This window comes from Triticum dicoccoides, chromosome 3A (genome assembly GCF_002162155.2).
Source record: "Triticum dicoccoides isolate Atlit2015 ecotype Zavitan chromosome 3A, WEW_v2.0, whole genome shotgun sequence".
NCBI lineage: Eukaryota > Viridiplantae > Streptophyta > Magnoliopsida > Poales > Poaceae > Triticum > Triticum dicoccoides.
In genome coordinates this window covers 12,260,665-12,268,692 of record NC_041384.1, presented here as the reverse complement: position 1 = coordinate 12,268,692, position 8,028 = coordinate 12,260,665, and positions in this window count along the sequence as shown.

The window sequence follows — 8,028 nt, the reverse complement described above, 5'->3', positions numbered from 1 at the left end:
GTGCATGACTTGTTCTGTGATGACACATTTAGTATGGGTGCTATTGTTGCAAAGCGGTTAAATCTTAACTGTACCAAGGGCCCCATCCTTGGAGGCATCTTCGCTCGCGCCTCGCTGCACACTTTAACATACCTATCAGGCATTATGAGAAAGAAGAAAAGTTGCTGCCTCCTATTTTTCTAGACTACAAGAGTATGGTAGCACATGATTTTATCATTAAGAATAAGGAAAATATGCTTAAGTACAAGCTGATATTTGATAAAAATCACCCTGAGACTATTACTTTGCTTGCTCCTTCCTTGTTTGACTTATCTGCAGGCAAGTACCTTGTTCCGTCGGAAGCCATTCACGCCTACCGAAACCCCACACCAGCTACAGAGCCAGAGCCGGAACCACAATTTGATCCTCACCGGCAGTCTGTTTATCAGTGGAATCCGGAGGAGATTGCCAACCAGTGGCACCAGGGGGATCCTTCTCAGTACGACCCCAACTATTACTTTGGATATCCACCAGGCCAGCCATGGCCATAGACCAACTTAGGCCAAAAGCCTAAGCTTGGGGGAGTACGTATCTCTCACCGACATTACATTCCTGTTCACACACTCATGCTAGTTGTCGGTGCTCATACTTTTTCATTGTAATATCCATGCTAGTTTATTTTCCTTTTTATGCTTTCTTCTTGTGTGTTTGATAAACCTTAAGAAAAACCAAAAAAATAGTTGTAGCTTTTAGTTAATTTACTTTCTATGCCTGTAGTAGTAATAATTAAAAAGAAAACCCAAAAAGATTTCTCGTTCTTGTTTTGCTTGTTGGGAGCTTTCCTGTGTAAATAGTTTTATTTCTTTCCTTTGGGGGTCGAGAGGAGAAGACCATAATGAAAATGTTGAGTGGCTCTCATATGCATTATTGTTGATCTAACAAAGAGCCCATATCACCTTGTTTTCTCTCTTGAATTGAATGCTTGCAAATTCCAGCTTAGTCCAATGCACGTGCACTATTATTATTATCCACACTATTTGGTCGTCCGAGTGAAAGGCAATAACGATGATTATATGATGAACTTATTGAGATGAGAAAAGTTGGTGTGAACTCGACCTCTCTTGTTTTTGTAAATATGATTAGTTCATCGTTCCTGATTCAGCCTATTATGAATAAACATGTTTGCAATGACAATTAGAGATTATAGTTGCTTATGCCATGCTTAATTAGCTAGGAGCTTATAATGGTTTACCTTGCGTGCCAACATGCTATTAAAATGGTTGTGATCTGGTATGATAGGGTGGTATCCTCGTTTGAACGATTCGAGTAGCTTGACTTGGCACATGTTCACGTTTGTAGTTGAAACATAATCAACATAGCCTCTATGATATTTATGTTCATGGTGCATTATATCCTACTCATGCTTGCATTCGGTGTTAATTAATTTTAATGCATGTTCATGACTGTTGTCGCTCTCTAGCCGGTCGCTTCCCAGTCTTTTTCTAGCCTTCACTTCTACTAAGCGGGAATACTGCTTGTGCATCCAATTCCATAAACCCCAAAGTTATTCCATATGAGTCCACCATACCTACCTATATACAGTATCTACCTACCGTTCCAAGTAAATTTGTATGTGCCAAACTCTAAACCTTCAAATAAACATTCTGTTTTGTATACTCGAATATCTCATGTATCAACTAGGGATGTATGTATCTTCCATGCTAGGCGGGTTATTCTCAAGAGGAGTGGACTCCGCTCCTCGCTCACGAGAAAATGGCTGGTCACCGGGATGCCCAGTCCCATGCTTTATGCAAATCAAATCAAAATAACTACAAACAAAACTCCCCCGGGACTCTTGTTAGTTGGAGGCACTCGTTGTTTCGAGCAAGCCATGGATTGATGCTTGTTGGTGGAGGGGGAGTATAAACTTTACCATTCTGTTTGGGAACCACCTATAATGTGTGTAGCATGGAATATATCGAGATCGCTCGTTTGTTATGTTGCAATTAAAGTATACTGTTCAAAATATTATTCATATCTATTTCAAAACCGAGCTCTGACACCTCTACAAATCCCTGCTTCCCTCTGTGAAGGGCCTATCTATTTACTTTTATGTTGAGTCATCATCCTCTTATTAAAAAACACCAGTTGGAGAGCACCTCTGTCATTTGCATCCATTACTGTTAGTTTACATAGAGTATGACTATGACTGGATCTCTTTTACCATGATTACAATGTCTAGTCAGTCCTTGATCTTTAAAGGTGCTCTGCATTTATGTTTTGCGGTCTCAAAAAGGGCTAGCGAGATACCATCCTGTTATATCATATTATGATTATTTTGAGAAAGTGTTGTCATCCGAGATTTATTATTATTGCTCGCTAGTTGATTATGCCATTGATATGAGTAAACATGAGACCTAAGTGTTATTGTTAATATGGTTAGTTCATGATCTTTGCTGAAAACTTGAATGCTGGCTTTACAAATTTTCAACAACAAGAGCAAACAGAGTTTGTAAAAGTTTTTCTTTATCACTTTCAGTTTATCAACTGAATTCCTTGAGGACAAGCAAAGTTTTAAGCTTGGGGGAGTTGATACGTCTTCGTCGTATCTACTTTTCCAAACACTTTTGCCCTTGTTTTGGACTCTAACTTGCATGATTTGAATGGAACTAACCCGGACTGACGCTGTTTTCAGCAGAATTGCCATGGTGTTATTTTTGTGCAGAAATAAAAGTTCTCGGAATGACCAGAAAATCAACGGAGAATTATTTTGGAATATATAAAAAATACTGGATGAAAGATCCACGTCAGGGGGCCCACACCCTGTCCACGAGGGTGGGGGCGACCCCCTGGGCGCGCCCCTTGCCTCGTGGGCCCCCTGATGCTCCACCAACCTCAACCCTGACTCCATATATTCACTTTCGGGGAGAAAAAAATCAGAGAGAAGGAATCATTGTGTTTTACGATACGGAGCCGCCGCCAAGCCCTAAACTCTCTCGGGAGGGCTGATCTGGAGTCCGTTCGGGGCTCCAGAGAGGGGAATCCGTCGCCATCGTCATCATCAACCTTCCTCCATCACAAATTTCATGATTCTCACCACCGTGTGTGAGTAATTCCATCGTAGGCTTGCTAGACGGTGATGCGTTGGATGAGATTTATCATGTAATCGAGTTAGTTTTGTTAGGGTTTGATCCCTAGTATCCACTATGTTCTGAGATTGATGTTGCTATGACTTTGCTATGCTTAATGCTTGTCACTAGGGCCCGAGTGCCATGATTTCAAATCTGAACCTATTATTTTTTTCATCAATATATGAGAGTTCTTGATCCTATCTTGCAAGTCTATAGTCACCTATTATGTGTTATGATCCATTAACCCCGAAGTGACAATAATCGGGATACTTACCGATGATGACTGTAGTTTGAGGAGTTCATGTATTCACTATGTGTTAATGCTTTGGTCCGGTACCCTATTAAAGGAGGCCTTAATATCCCTTAGTTTCCATTAGGACCCCGCTGCCATGGGAGGGTAGGACAAAAGATGCCATGCAAGTTCTTTTCCATAAGCACATATGAATATATTCGGAATACATGCCTACATTACATTGATGAACTAGAGCTAGTTCTGTGTCACCCTAGGTTATGATTGTTACATGATCGATCGCATCTGGCATAATTCTCTATCACCGATCTATTGCCTACGAGCTTTTCCTATATTGTTCTTCGATTATTTACTTTTCCGCTGCTACTGTTACAATCACTATAGAACCAAAAAATATTACATTTTCCTATCGTTACCACTACTATCATATTACTTTGCTACTTAATACCTTGCTACAGATATTAAGTTTCTAGGTGTGGTTGAATTGACAACTCAGCTGCTAATACTTGAGAATATTCTTTGGCTCCCCTTGTGTTGAATCAATAAATTTGGGTTGAATACTCTACCCTCGAAAACTGTTGCGATCCCCCATACTTGTGGGTTATCACGCTGCTCCTCCACCGAGGTACTCCCTCCGTCCCTCCTCCTCCCTCCTCCTCCGGCCGCCCCATCCTCCCTCCTCCTCCATGTAGGGTAATGCAACAGAAAACAAAAAAAAATCGACCTACGCACTAGCCCAGGACCACTATGGAGACTGCATAAATGGTTTGATATTTTTTGTTACCGACTCGTAGCGCAGCAGGAAGTAGAGTCGATGACGATCGGTGGTGCAGATTCCCGCAGCTAGGATTTACAACCTCCCTATCTGCTCCTCAGACATCCCTCCAAGAGGAGGTCGAAGAGCCCCCCCTGGACGGTGTCGCGGACAGCCCTTCGGGAGGACCTTCGAAACTCGAACGGTCACTCGGACAGCCCTTCGGGAGGACCTTCGAAACTCGGACGGTCGCACGGACAATCCTTCGGGAGGCACTCACGAACTAAAACCCAAACTACGATCTCTCTACAGAGTTGCACACATACGGTGTCATCTATCCGGCAGGGCTTCACCGTCCAGAACTAGTTCCTGTCGGAACCCAGACAGCCTTTTGACTCTACGAAAACATTTCGCGGGGAGGGAGAGAGAAGCCAAGTCATTGCATGGCACTTGTATGTGAGAAGGTATGAGGAGAATAGCAGCCCCTTCTCCTCCTTTTATAGGCCAAGGCAAGGGGTGGGGTGGTGGAGGAAATACCAAAACACCCATGCTACATGTCCCACATGAAGGGTGAAATGGTAACTCAAGTGGGGCACGAAGGGGACACCATGGAGGCACCCCCTTGGCCAGCCACAACCTTGCCCCCTCCCATGGGGGGGGGGCAACAAGCCACCAACATGTCTCCTAGAAACATGGGTGCTCCCTAGACAAAAAGCCACCAAACATGTAACCCCCGATTCATGGGATCTTGTCCCCTCGTGCTGCGAAAAGATGCTTTCCGCGAAACATTTTTCTGAAAAATTCCAGAAGGTCCCAGAACATTTCCGGCACCCTCTAAAATTATTATGGGCATGATCCGAAACATTTCCGGTGTGGTGTTTTTTATCAGCGAAAAGCAACAATGGCGGTTACGGCAGCTCCGGAACATTTTCGGTTTTTCTCTCCGAAAATTCCCAAAAGTTCCCAAACCAATTCTGGGGCCCTCTAAGAATTTCCACGCGAGTGCCGAAACCATTTTGACCTAATAATATATTCCGAAACAACTTTTCGGTTTTATCGAAACTCTTTCGTTGTTCTCTCTGGAACTCTTCCATTGTCTCCGAAACTTTTCCGGTGACTTTCTCTCAGACTCCCTGTCTAGTATTCAGCAGATAGATGACCCTTAAGTGTGTGACCCTATAGGTTCAGTGAAGTATAGACATGACCTCGAACCCCTTCTGATCAATGATCAACATCGGAGCCGTGGACACCCATGACCCCTATACCCACACGAATGAATATTCGAGTGAACCTCTAGTTGTCGTGTGCTATTCCTGTTGCTTCGTGATATGTTACAAATACCCGAGGTGAGATTTACTTGCATCCCCGTGGATCAACGACTTGTCCACTATGCTAGTTACCTCATTACCGGTTTTGTTCTCTTTTCTTGTTTCCGTGTTGCGGCATCCCTATGATCAAATCACACTGTGTCTGGCCAAATGATGATGGATACCGTAACACCGAGAGGGCCCAAGAATATCTCTCCATAATCGGAGGAGAAAATCCCAATCTTGAGCCATCAAGTTACTTGACACACTTTTCCATGAACCCGTAAGCCGCCGTAATAGCCACCCATTTACGGATGACGTTTAACAAACCCTAAAGTTCATGAAACAAGTATGAAGAAACTCGATACTCTGATGGTCTAAGGAATTATGCAAACGTTAACCATCTCTGTGTTATGTACCATTAACTTGTGACGAACGAATCTCATAGCATAACATCAATCCGGGTCGATTCAACATAAATGTTCTCTTAACATTGTGCCCTCAAAGTTGCTGGCATAGACATGCCCATGACCAGGAAAACAGAATCATCATGCAACACTTGAGCTAGTCTTAGAGGGCAGACTAGGAATACTTCTTACCATTTATTATTCCACACGTGCATATGAGTCTTCCTCCGAGCCTCATGTTATTGCAGACTCGAGAACCATAGCAGTTATAGCATGGAACATAAACATAATTATGAACATGGAGATAAGTAATAGCATTTATTACTGCCTCTAGGGCATATCTCCTACACTCCAGCGCCGCCTCGTCCTTCCTCCCTCCTAGCCGGCAGCCCTCCTCCTACCGCCCCTCCCTCCTCCTCCTCCTCCGCCCGCCCCCTCCCCCTCCTCTCTCCTTCCTCCCCTCCTCCCTCCCTCCTCCTCCCTCCTTGATACGTCCATTTTTCATCATGCTTTTATATCAATATTTATTGCATTATGGGTTGTTATTACACATTATGTCACAATACTTATGCCTTTTCTCTCTTATTTTACAAGGTTTACATAAAGAGGTAGAATGCCGGCAGCTGGAATTCTTGGCTGGAAAAGGAGAAAATATTAGAGACCTATTCTACACAACTCCAAAAGTCCTGAAACTCCATGGAAGTCAATTTTGGAATATATTAAAAATATTGGGAGAAGAAAGCACCAGAGGGGAGCCAGCCACCATCCACGAGGGTGGGGGCGCGCCCTACCCCCTGGACGCGCCCCCTGCCTCGTGGGCCACCTGGCAGGCCCCCGATGCCCATCTTCTGGTATAAGGTGTCTTTTGCCTTGAAAAAAAGAAGAAGAAGGAATCTTTCAGGAGGAAGTGCCGCCATCTCGAGGTGGAACCTTGGCGGAACCAATCTAGGTGAGGGAGTCCTGGATTAGGGGGTCCGGATGGCCGGACTATACCTTCAGCCGGACTCCTGGACTATGAAGATACAAGATTGAAGACTTCGTCCCGTGTCCGGAAGGGACTTTCCTTGGCATGGAAGGCAAGCTTGGCGATACGGATATGCAGATCTCCTACCATTGTAACCGACTTTGTGTAACCCTAACCCTCTCCGGTGTCTATATAAACCGGAGGGTTTTAGTCCGTAGGACAACATACACAACAACAATCATACCATAGGCTAGCTTCTAGGGTTTAGCCTCTCCGATCTCGTGGTAGATCTACCCTTGTACTACCCATATCATCAATATTAATCAAGCATGACGTAGGGTTTTACCTCCATCGAGAGGGCCCGGACCTGGGTAAAACTTCGTGTCCCTTGCCTCCTGTTACCATCCGGCCTAGACGCACAGTTCAGGACCCCCTACCCGAGATCCGCCGGTTTTGACACCGACATTGGTGCTTTCATTGAGAGTTCCTCTGTGTTGTCGCTGTCAGGCTTGATGGCTCCTACAATCATCAATGGCGATTCAGTCCAGGGTGAGACCTTCCTCCCCGGACAGATCTTCGTCTTCGGCGGCTTTGCACTGCGGGCCAATTCACTTGGCCATCTGGAGCAGATCGAAAGCTATGCCCTGGCCGTCAGGTCAGATTTGGAAGTTTAAACTACACGGCTGACATCCGCGGGGACTTGATCTTCGACGGATTCGAGCCACTACCGAGCGCGCCACAGTGTCATGACGAGCATGATCTAGCTCTGCTGCCGAACAGTGCCCTAGAGGCTGCACCCGCATCGGCTTCGGCCCTTAATTCGGAGCCAACTGCGCCGATCGAGGATGGGTGGTTAGACGCCGCCTCGGGGGCTGCGATCCCAACGGCGATCGAGCCGAACACCAGCCCCGCACTCTGAGAGACTCGTGACTCCGAGGAGACGGATTCCTCTCCGGACTCCGAACCCTCCGCGCCCCTGCCGATTGAATCCGATTGGGTGCCGATTATGGAGTTTACTGCCACAAATATCTTTCAGCACTCGCCTTTCGGCGATATTCTGAAGACACTGAAGTCTCTTTTTATCAGGAGAGCCCTGGCTGGACTACGGTCAGCAAGGTTGGGATTCGGACAATGAAGAAATTCAAAGCCCACCCACCACCCACTTTGTAGCCACTGTCGACGACTTAACCGACATGCTCGACTTCGACTCCGAAGACATCGACGGTATGGACGCCG